Source organism: Vulpes vulpes, chromosome 1 (genome assembly GCF_048418805.1).
Source record: "Vulpes vulpes isolate BD-2025 chromosome 1, VulVul3, whole genome shotgun sequence".
Lineage (NCBI taxonomy): Eukaryota > Metazoa > Chordata > Mammalia > Carnivora > Canidae > Vulpes > Vulpes vulpes.
Window position 1 is genome coordinate 197,114,966 of NC_132780.1, and position 12,452 is coordinate 197,127,417.

Consider the following 12,452-nt stretch of genomic DNA (forward strand, 5'->3'; position numbering starts at 1 on the left):
TTCCCCTTCCTTCCTCTTCCTTCCTTTTCCTTCCTTCCTTCCTTCCTTCCTTCCTTCCTTCCTTCCTTCCCTCCTTCCTTTCTTTTTCCTTCCTTCCTTCCTTCCTTCCTTCCTTCCTTCCTTCCTTCCTTCCATGGGGTTTAATCTCTGATAAACATTTTGCACCCCAAGCTCCCTCTTGGCATCTGCTTCCGGACGACTCACCCTGCGACAGTGATGGAATGACGTTAATACATGTTGCACTAACACGTTGATTAGCTCAACTGAAGTTTGTACATTCAGGTTGGCTATTAATTTTTTTTAAAAAATCCTCTCATTGGGAAGATTGGGCATCACCTCATGACTTACGAGCAGGCTCTTTTATTGGCATGTACTCAGTGTTCCCGTCACTGCTCTATTGGGGCCAGTCCACTCCCTGTCCTCACATCCGTGCCCTGCCCCCTGTATCCCGTCCCCCCCGCCCCACTCGGTCATGCTCGGAGGTTCTTCCTCATGCTGCTCCCTCCGCTGCAAATGCTCTTCCTTCCGCTCTCTTGCACATCCAAATCCTACTCATTCTTTAAGGTCTTAAAGGAAGGTACTGCATCCTCCACGAAGACCACAGTTACGCCTTGATGCCCAAGTGACAGGCTCTCCTGGGAGTCGAGCTGATGACGGCTAGTCTCAAATCCAAGGTGGGGAACACGGCCCCCCAGACAGGTGGGGTGGAGCATCCCTGCAAACACAGGACACCCGCAGAGAAGCAGGGCGAGGGAGAGCAGGCCCTTAGCCCCAGGGACTCACGGGTAAAGATTTGCCTTGGGCAGCCGGTCTCAACTCTGGCTGCACATTGGAATCACCTGGGGAGGCTTTAAAGTCCTGGATCCTGGATCTCACTCCTGTAGGTGCTGATGGCATTGGTCTGAGGCGGGTCCGAGGACACTTAGAAGCTCCCCACGTGATTCTCATTGCAGCCTAAGTTGAGATTTCTCCACAGCCACGGCTTTAGGCAGACGGGAATGAGAATATTCAAAATAATTCTTTCTTCTATGCTCCCGGTTTCCTCTACTGAGTTATCTGTTGTCCCAGAAATTGCCCTGGAAGCTGTCAACCACGGCTCCGTAAACAACTATCCGAGTTGCTCCCCTTGGAGCCTGAGCCTGCCACTCCCGGTGGGGTCTGAGGACCCCCAGCGCGGACACCACCCTGGAGCCACTAAGAAAAGCAGCATTTCGGGCCCCACCCGGATCCTGAGTCATGAGCCCCCCACTGCTTGTACTTGTTGGAGAAGCACTCGGCTACACAGAGTTGCCCCACGAAAAGCAGCTCCACTCAGCTCAAAAGCTGTGACCCAAAGCAAACAACAAACCAACAAGCGAACCAAGTCTGCGACCCAGACCGTCAGCCTGTGTGGCTGTGTCTAGACTTAGGTTCAGGCCAAGGCACATCTCTCCCGGTCAGCAGGCGCCTGGCCTCCTAAACCTCAGGTTTGCTACCCTGCTGGATGACGGCTAGCTCTGGAAGGCAAGCCTTGGGCCCCCAGAATGAATCTTTCAAGGAGCAGTTGGTCAATGTCTTTTTTTTTTTTTTAAGATTTTATTTATTTAGTCCTGAGAGACACACACAGAGAGAGGCAGAGACACAGGCAGAGGGAGAAGCAGGCTCCATGCAGGGAGCCCAATGTGGGACTCGATCCCGGGACCCCAGGGTCACACCTTGGGCTGAAGGCTGTGTTAAACCGCTGAGCCACCCGGGCTGCCCAGTCAATTTCTTTTTAAAGATTCTATCTACTTATTTGAGAGAGAGCGAGAGTGAGAGCGAGAGAGCACACAAGCAGGGAGGAGGTGCAGAAGGAGTGTCAGGGAGCCTGATGCAGACTCCATCCCAGGACGCTGGGATCATGTCCCGAGCCAAAGGCTGATGCTTAACCCACTGAGCCACCCAGGCGCCCCCAGTTAGCCAACATTTTAAGTTAGACAATCTGGAATTCGTGAAAATCTTGTCTAGCTGTGTTCCCCAGAGGTAGTCAAAGCAGAGGGAACCAGAAACGTAATTTTATTTATATAGATAACAAATGGCATCAGAAACAGCTCTTTTCCTGCTTTGTTTTGGATGAAATAAAGAATGGGGGTGGGGATGGAGGTATAGGCCCTAAGAGATGGGCCGAATCATCCAAATGGATGTGAGCCAGCTACCCAACAGCCCACTCTCCAGGTGTTCCTGGAGGGCTCAGATGGATGAATGAAGAGAGTGAGAGAGAACCCTCCAACGCCAGAGATGAGCTCTTAACTGCACAGTGGGGGTGTTAGCAGGTCTACCTCTGCCGTCGTGCACCATCATGGCCCGCCCCGCCGATGAGTGCCCTGCAGCTCGAGTCAGTGTCTCCCATCCGGTGTCCTTGTAACCTTGACAGAAGGACTTAGGACTTCCCTCACAATGAAAAACAAACGGACCCAAACCAGCCTCATATCTTTGCAACGAGTAGATGTTCTGGACCGTGAGCCCTGTTCTTTCTCCAACACCAAGCTCATGGAAGGTCCGTCCTTCCAGGGCAAACACAAGGAGCCGACTCCTCATTTTCCTCTGCTGTGCTGCTTGTGCGTGGGCTCATTAGCTCCCTTATTCATTTGTTCAACAAACATTTATTGTCTGCTTTTCTCTAGGAACAGTGCGAGGTGGGGGGACACGTGCTCCTGTCCACCTAGAGGTCGGAGAAGGACACATCGTGGATAAACTGTCAAACTCAATTTTTTTTGAGGGGGAGGAGAATGTTATATTAGAAGGTGAAACTGTAATATATTAATTATGTCATCAATGGAGAATACTAATTGATTAATATAAAGGATAAGATTGCTGTTGGAGATGTTCCAGCACATCCCTTCTAAACAGAAGATGAAGAGTAGATAATTGTAGAAATTCAGTCATCCTGCAGACAACTTATTTTCTTCTCTCCAGAATAGCGCACCAGCCCCAAATCGGATACTAATGACAGCAGCACGGCATGTCTGGTACCTGCACGGTCCTTCTGGCCTCTTCCATCACAGTCTGTGCCACGGTATGATAATCAGGCCAAATGTTGGCCATGTGGCCGCCCAAGCACAGAGGACTGCACAAGAATCAATAGAAATGTGCCCACCTCGGGGATGAGAATGGGACTGTTAGTGGTGATGCAGCAAAGGCCCAAGGAGCCAGCTGTGTTCATTTTTGGTCATCTCATTACTCAAAGGGTAAAAGGGAAAGGATGGGTTCCCGGTTGCAAATCGAAGACCCCCCTCCTTGCTGTTCAGAGAAGGAAGTCATTGGCAACGTATTGGGTAGCTCATGGGATCCACGGGAAAGCTGCACAACTAGGCATGGACAATGAGGGTCTGTGCAGGGCGAGCCTGGCGGTGAGGGTCATACCGCAGGAGCAATCTGGTCAGCATATCACCATTGGTGCTGCCCCCACAGCATGGCCTGGACGTCAGTACCACCATCCCCACGGCAACCACAGGTCATGTCTATGTTCTTTCCAGAGTCCCAATCGGGAGCATTCAATCAGCCCGGCCCAGGTCACACAACCACATGGGGGCTGTCAGTGGATGGAGAAGATCCCATCAGCCCGGCCCAGGTCACACATCCACATGGGGGCTGTCAGTGGATGGAGAAGATCCCATCAGCCCGGCCCAGGTCACACATCCACATGGGGGCCGCCAGTGGATGGAGAAGATTCCATCAGCCCGGCCCAGGTCACACAACCACATGGGGGCCGTCAGTGGATGGAGAAGATCCCATCAGCCCGGCCCAGGTCACACATCCACATGGGAGCTGCCAGTGGAGGGAGAAGAGCACTGTTGGTCAACTTCTGGCTCCTGTGGTAAGAGGTGGTGTCCTGTGTCCCTCCAAGATGCATGTTCTGGAAGGTTGATTCCCAAATAAGAAGAAGCTTTGGCTACTGGACAACCAAAAATACAGCGTATGTCCACTAGAGGTTGTGTCCACCTGAGTTGCCCTACTCGGTGCTCCTCACCCCTGGTCAGAGTCTGCTGTAGGTTAGGTCCCCTCGGCTTTCTGCAGAGGGAAGAGAATAAGTTGGAAGCCAAACAAATGGCAGACGAGTTACATCTCCGTTGGATGCAGTTACCAGAAACCCAACCCAAATTAGCTTAAGCCAAAGAGAAACATGATTTTCAGCATATGGAGGAGGAGTGTATCTCCTGGAGCCCAGGGGCTGGTGACTGCTAGAGATCTTGGCAAATGCCACAAACCTAGCACTTGAGCGCTGGCGGGATTCTGACACTAATATTACTGGAATTAATAGTAATGTTTCGGAAGCACGTATCACGGGTTCGCGCTATATATATATTTTTTTTATAACAACTCTAGGAGCTCTGAATGGAAATCACTTGCATTTACAAGAAGGAAGCCTGGAGACGTTAGGGCACGTGGCCAATGTCGCATAGTCGAAAGTACGAGAATGGGTGTGGACCCTAACCCTGTGTCTGCGACCCTCACCACGCTGCATCCTCCTGCCCCTGGTGCAGACCACGGTCGTGTGCCCCTCACATCTGCAGACCCCCAAGTTTCACACCTGCTGTCCCTCAGCCCGGGGAGAGGTCACACCCGCCTACGCTCCACGCTCAGCCTCTCGAGACAACCACCGCGATCGGCCAGTGTGGCTTAGGTGCCAGGGGTAGCATCACCCTGAGTGGCCCTGCCACCACCAAGTAAGTGGGATGCATGACTGCGAGAGGCTTCAGGGGGAAGCCAACCGCCTCCAGGAAGTAAGGGTGGCGGCAGCCCAACCGCCGAACTACAGATCTCAGTGTGGCCTTTCGCGTGACTTTTCGTTTTGCCTTAGTCTCCAGCAATTTGGGAATCCACTTCATTTTCCAAGGCGATGACTAACTCCTTCCACGTGCCCGGGAACAGCTCTGCCTCCGCTCACTTCTCCAGAACGACTTTCTTCTTTTGTCGTTTCCATTAGGAAAATCTCAATTGCCTTATTTCGTGCCGCGCTTTGATCTTTTTGGTAAGTTGTCTTAGAACCTGTACGGAAGCGGGTGAAGAATAAATCACACACGGAGAGAGGGAAAGACTACCTAGGGGTGCCGTCCAACATGATAGCCTCCAGCCACGTCGGACTATTTATTTATTTAATTTATTTATTAAAAGATTTTATTTATGTATTCATGAGACATGCACAGAGAGAGAGGCAGAGGCGGAGGCCGAGAGAGAAGCAGGCTCCCTAGTGGGAGCCCCATGTGGGACCAGATCCCAGGACCCCGGGGTCACGCCCTGGGCCGAAGGCAGATGCTCAACTGCTGAGCCACCCGGGCGTCCCCCACATCTGACTACTTAAATTTAAGTGAAATTTATTTATTTAATACATTTTAATAAATTTAATAAATTTAATAAAATTAAATAAAATTCCGTGTTTCTGTTGCACTAGCCATATTTTACATGCCTAACAGCAAGCACACTATAGCTCGATAGTAGGCAATATTTCCATCCTTGCAGAATGTTCTGCTGAACACTGTCGCTGCAGGGGGGTTCCACGGACCGCGTGGCCTGTCTTCCGAAATAACGAGCTCCCTAACGAACGTGGCCTGCTAACCTCGAGGGACCCTCCAGTTCCCGGGCGCTGCGGGTTCCAGTTCTCGTTCCCAAGCTATGATCCCTGTCGATTAATTCCTGATTTGTTTCCATATTCATTTTCTCAAAGCCAATATTTGCATCATATAAACTTGAGTTACTTCTTTCCTATAGTAGAAAAGGTGTACAAACTGTAATAGAAAGTTCCTGGGCCGGAGGCACATTTGTGGCCGATACTGAAAATTTAATGCACTTGCTTAATTACAGTTGGGACAGAAGGAATGTATGAGCTGGAAATGCTGGTTAACAAAATGACATGTTTCGATGTGGAGAAGCTTCCAGAACCCAACAACAAGAGTCCCTGTGTTCTGCATGCTGAGGCAGTTTCCATCCTCCCGTTTTTATGACTGTCCCAAAAAGACAAAATATTCTTGATTGAAACCATTCTGAATCTTTAACATGACTTTGTCCCTATTAGAACAAAATTCATTTCCATGTGGAGCCAGTCCACAAACTCTGTTTCTACCCCCCGTTGGTTCCTTTAGATCCCATCTAAGAGGCTTTACAGCTGTTACCGTTTACAGAAAATTCTACCCCGGAGTGGGAAGGGAAAGAGGCATGTCTCTGGAGGGAGCTGGGCAGCGAGGGAGAGATACCCCCCAAGACTAGGCAGGCGACTCGTGAGAGTGGGGGCTGCTCTCCACTCCTCGGCTGTGCGCTGTGGGGATGGTCAGACAGGCCGTGGGGTGACCCGAGCCAGGCGGGTGGACCCCAGAGGCAGGACCTTCCAGGTCAGAGGATTCTCATACCCCGAGAGTGGGACAGAAACAGCAGACTCCAGATCCAAAGGGACACAGGGACTGGAACAATGCGGCCTGTGGGCTACAGGGACCCGGCACCCTGACAAAAATCAGGATGGAGCAGGTGCCTGATAAGGATTCTGACCCCACTGCCCATCACCTGTGTGGAAGGGGGACTTGGAGTCACATTTAACCTGACTTACAGGATCCTAAAACCGCGTGCTATTTGTCGGGCACGTGAGTTTCAGAACTGAAATTCTTGGACACACAAACTGAGGGCCCAGATGGCGTTCCAGCAGCCCGCAGCCCGCAGCCAGGACTCAAGGGTCGCCTCCTATGTTCTGAGGTTGACACGCGACTCACCCATCCTTGGGACAGTTTGGTGGCTGAGCCTCACCTGCTGCCAGCCCTGCCGGGCCTAGAGTGAGCTCAGTTTTGTCCTGCCGGGTCTTAGGTTAGGACCACATGTGATTTAGCGATTGATCCAGTGACCTTCCGTGTGGACTTGGCTGAGGGACAGGTTAGGCTGTATATGGATCGGTGTTTGGCAAGATGATTATTACTTCTCTGAGTTCAAGGAGCAGCCCTCGTAGCTGGCCTCCACGTAACTGGTTGGCCCGATTAGTGAACCGCCTCCGCCTGCCCATTTCCTTTGAGAAACAGACAGATGGGAATGGAACCAATGTTTGTATCCCTTCAAAATCCATACGTTGAAATCTTTTTTTTTTTAATAGAGATTAGCATCTCTTACTGTATTTTGATTTTATTTTTTTTTAATTTTTATTTATTTATGATAGTCACACACAGAGAGAGAGAGAGAGAGAGAGAGAGAGGCAGAGACACAGGCAGAGGGAGAAGCAGGCTCCATGCACCGGGAGCCCAACATAGGACTCGATCCCCGGTCTCCAGGATCACGCCCTGGGCCAAAGGCAGGCGCTAAACCGCTGCACCACCCAGGGATCCCCCATACGTTGAAATCCTAAGCTCCTTCATGAGGATATAGGAAGTGAGCCTTTGGGAAGGGGTTAGGGCCCTTGCAAATCCGATTACTTCCTTTATAAGAGACCCAGTGTCCGCCACCGGGGGAGCAAGGGGCCTTAGTCTATGGAGCAGGAAGGTGTCCTACAGGGGCACAACCACGCTGCCACCCTCACCCGGGGGCACCCAGCTTCCACAATGGTGAGAAATAAATTTCTGTGGCTTGTCAGCCACCCAGCCTTCGGTGACACCAGCGCTCACAGCCCCCAGGGCTGGAGGCTGCCCTGGCAGGGGGAGGCTGTTGGTTCAGCGGGGCCCCCCGGTGTGGGTTTGCCCCTTGCATCTGATTGTGCTCCAGTAAGCACCTGGCCTTGGAGCGGGGGCTGCAAGGGCACCCCAGAAAAGAGGGATGTGCTGCCGATGAAAATGAGGCTTTCCTGCTCTGGAAAGACTCCACCAAGGGACGTTGTCTCACGGGTGCTGCTGGGTGATAGCTGCTGGCCGGGCGCACAGCATCTAGAAGGATCTGGAGTCACGAGGCCTTGCACTCTCTGGAGTCTCATTTCACTAAGGTGGCCCGAATGCTAGGACCCGGGGGCTGATGCACTGTGTGCACCTCGGCCGGCCGGGAGGGGGACAAGGCCCAAGGCCGCTCAGGGCAGCAGATCCACGTTCAAAGGGCAGGCAGGCAGGGCGGGCGCGTGCACGGACCGGTGAGCGCGTGCACGGCCCCGGCCCCGGCCCCGCAGGCTCGCGGCCTGCACGGACACGCGCATCCTCTGGGCGTGGGATCCCCCCACCCCGCCCCCCTCCGCCGCCCTCCGCCGCCCTCCGCTTTGTTCGGGTGTCTTAGCGCCCCCTCGCGGTCGGAAGCGGGTAGTGCAGCCCCGGGCCGCGGGGAGCCCCCCCCCCGCCCCCCGGCCAGGCCGCGCGGCGCGGATTTTCGGAGAGAACCTGCGGGTTTCCTGCAAAAATGCCGGCTGGACGTGCAGCGGCGGCGACCTGGAGGGCGAGGACATTGCTTCCCATCGGAAGTGCTCTCACCTGCGCACCTGAGCGCCTCCCAGGCCTGCGGGATGAGCATCCCCGCCCCGCCCCCACCCCCACGCGGGGTTCACTGCCGTCTCCTTAGGCTCGGTGCGATCTTAGCATCGGGATGGGGTTCGAGGCGGTGGCCTCCCACGCAGCTGCAGCCTTGGGGCCGCGTTCGGAGGCCCCGAGGAGGAAGCCGGGGTCGGGGGGGAAGGCGCGACCTCCCGGGACCCAGACGGTAACGCGCGCCCCGGGCAGCGGCGCCTCGCACCGCGCAGGGCTGCCTGCTGCTGCTGCTGCTGCTGCTTTTTTTTTTTTTTTAAGATTTTATTTATTTATTCATGAAAGACACACGCAGAGAGAGAGACACAGGTGGAGGGAGAAGCAGGCTCCATGCAGGGAGCCCGATGCGGGGCTCGATCCTGCGGCCCCAGGGTCACGCCCGGAGCCCAAGGCGGGCTCCACCGCCGAGCCCCGGCGCCCCTGGGAGGAGCTTCTCCAAGGGCCGGCGCTGCGGCAGGAGCTGCGGGGACGCGGGCGGCCCCTCCCACCCCTGCTCGGCCCACCCCACCCCTGCTCGGCCCCTCCCACCCCTGCTCGGCCCCTCCCACCCCTGCTCGGCCCCTCCCACCCCTGCTCTGCGCCCCCCCCGCTCGGCCCCTCCCACCCCTGCTCGGCCCCTCCCACCCCTGCTCGCCGCCCCCCCCCCCGCTCGGCCCCTTCCACCCCTGCTCGCCCCCCCACCGCTCGGCCCCTCCCACCCCTGCTCGGCCCCTCCCACCCCTCCTCGGCCACTCCCACCCCTGCTCGCCCCACCCCACCCCTGTTCGTCCCACCCCACCCCTGTTCGTCCCCTCCCACCCCTGCTCGCCGCCCCCCCCCCCCGCTCGGCCCCTCCCATCCCTGCTCGCCCCACCCCACCCCTGTTCGTCCCACCCCACCCCTGTTCGTCCCCTCCCACCCCTGCTCGCCGCCCCCCCCCCCCCGCTCGGCCCCTCCCATCCCTGCTCGCCCCACCCCACCCCTGCTCGCCTCACCCCTGCTCGCCCCCCCCGTCGGCCCCTCCCACCCCTGCTCGGCCCCTCCCACCCCTGCTCGGCCACTCCCACCCCTCCTCGGCCACTCCCACCCCTGCTCGCCCCACCCCACCCCTGTTCGTCCCCTCCCACCCCTGCTCACCGCCCCCCCGCCGCTCGGCCCCTCCCACCCCTGCTCGCCTCACCCCTGCTCGCCCCCCCCCCGTCGGCCCCTCCCACCCCTGCTCGGCCCCTCCCACCCCTGCTCGCCCCCCCCACCCCTGTTCGGCCCCTCCCACCCCTGCTCGCTCCCCCGCCCCCCCATCCCGCGCGCCCCGCGGCCGCTCCCCGAGCCCACGGCGCCCCCTGCAGGCCGTGCGCGCTCCTTGCAGGCCGGCCCTGGACCGTCGGACCCAGCAGCCTGTAGGCTCTAATTTTCAGAGGCAAAGAAAAAAAGGAAAAAAAAAAAAGAAAGGAAACGCGTGGTGCTTCTTCACTTGCCTGTCAGGTGGATCATTTCAAGGCGAGAAAAGTAAACAGTGCGTGTCAAGCCCCTGCCCGCCCGTGGTGGGCAGCAGGGCTGCGCAGGGCTCTCCAGCCTCAGGGCCTCAGCCTGGGAGGGCCAGGTGCCTGCGAACTATGGGCAGCTAAAGGAGCGTGGGGTCAACCGCGAATAGTGCTTTCGTGTAAATGCGTCCTGTGTGTACTTAAACAATTTAAGCGGGCATCTTAGCAGTGCTGCTAGCTGCATCTGGGACCCCTACGTGGCAACGGATGATTGCAATACGGATTTTACGTGGCCCGGTGCTGGTGCACAAAGGCTTGAGGGACTTTGGGGTGCTGGTGAGGAAAGCTTCTTGGGGGGGGAGCCACTTTTGCAAATGATTCACCAGACCGGTAAGTGATGGGTGGGCAGGGATCTCCCGGTGGGGCAGCAGAAGGGAAGGCACGAGGCTGGGGGGACCCACAACAGGCAGGTCTGTGCTGCTAGAGCAGGGGGTGAGGAGGGAAGGGGCCCCATGGGAGCCTGCTGCATCTGGTTACCCACCGGCTGGATTGCAACCTGTGTGCAAAAGGGAGTGGGAAAAGGGGGTATAGTTGTCTTTGTTTTTTGTTTTGTTTATTTATTTATTTATTTATGATAGTCACAGAGAGAGAGAGAGGCAGAGTCACAGGCAGAGAGAGAAGCAGGCTCCATGTACCGGGAGCCCGATGTGGGATTCGATCCCGGGTCTCCAGGATCGCGCCCTGGGCCAAAGGCAGGCGCCAAACCGCTGCGCCACCCAGGGATCCCCTAGTTGTCTTTGTTTTTTAAAAAATTTTGTTTTTAAGTAATCTCCACACTCATTGCAGGGCCCAAACCCACAACCCCGAGATCAAGAGTCCCACGCTGCACTGCCTGAGCCAGCCCGGCGCCCTGAAAGAGAGGTGTTAGGTGGGAGGGTAACAGGGTCAAAGGTGTGTTTGAAGAGTAGTGTGGAGGAGGGATGGCAGGGGTGAAGAAGCCCCAAGGAGGGGTTGGGGGAGGACCTTCCGAGCTCAGCAAACTCTTAAGCAGCAGAGCCTGGATGTGAACTGGGGCCTTCTCTTTCCCAACCGGGGCTCCCCCTACAAACCAGACCAACAGGCCAGGCGACAAAGTGAACAGGAAGGTCAGGAAGGTATTTGGCCTTGTTTCCCTGGGGCCACCGCCTGACCTTTTGACGCCTTGGGAACAAGGGGAGGGCACCTGCTTATTTTTGGAGAGATGCTGCCGCGAGGCCCACGCAGACAGCCGGCAGGGCCGGGGTGCAGTGGCCGCTGGTTCTTGGGTCCGGTTCACTGACAGCTGGGTGGGAGGGGCCGCTGGCAGCACCTTACCACAGGGCCGCCCTCGGGGCACACACGGGTGTGGGTGGGCCGGGCTCACACGGGGCGTGGGTGCTGCAGAGAGAAGACACCTGCTCTCTCAGGTCGAAGCACAAAAATCATGAGGGGGTGGGTGTCTTGAGGTGGGAGTTCTGTGAAAAGATTCGGTTGCGTTTAAGATGAAGACCTGTAGGGACAAGGCGAGAAGTGGAAACAATTAGCGATAGAAAAAACGAGCATAAAAAGATGCGGTGGATAAATGTGTGCAAAGGGATAGTCCTGCTTAGCTGCGGTAGTCAGAGTGGGAGGTCACCAGGAGTCCGTGTAAATAACCGGCACGTTTTTACCGCACACCTGCCTGTAAGTGCCCCCAGCGCCGTTATGCCCGCGCTGCCAACGTGGCTGGAAGAAAACCGCTGCATTACTAGAGATCTGGTCGCAGGCCCTGCTGGGGGTGCAGAGAGCCAGAGGTGTGGTCCAGAGGTGCCCCGCTTTGGTTTTGGTTCCGGGGCCTGCAAGATGTCAGGGAAGAGAACACATCCAAGGAGAATAGCGGTTTTGTGACGCTTGGAGTATTTGTAGCAAGTACCAATGACTCCTCAAATCATGTAGTGGAGTGTAGGAGGTCCATTTCTTCATTTTCTTCAAATTAAACATTTATGAAATGTAATTAATTGATTAAACTTTAATTAAAATGACGATTGAAGCTGGCCCAGAACCCCTCCGCCGTCTCCATCTGTTCTAAGCTCTCGCTGGTGGGTTCCTCCCATTCCCGATGCGGGCACAGTGGGAGGCCGAGCAGCAACCCGGGAGGCCTAGCTGGTGCCCAGACAAGAGGCCAAGCTTTTGATCTGAGCTTTCTGAGCTTTCTGCCCGCACCCTCCGGGTCTGCCTGGGCTCTAGAGGCTTTGCGTGCGCACGGAGGTGTGCAGGGAGCTTGCTGATGGGGAGCCCTGACACCGGGTCAGTCTCCAGAAAGTACCGTGGGACACCAAGATTCTCTGGGCTTTGATGCTGTCACCAGATGGACTGAGCCTCCAGCCCTCACTCAGCCCACGGGCTTCACCTGCTTCCTCTTCTTCTAGCTGCCTCCCATTTACTCCCCTCCCCTCTCCTCTCTCAGCCTCCCCTCTTCAGTGAGATCAAGCATTCCAGTGGCTTCCATTTTCTGCTTGAAGGATGGATCTGAGAGAAGGATCAAAGGCCTCACGAACTTCTTGAGATT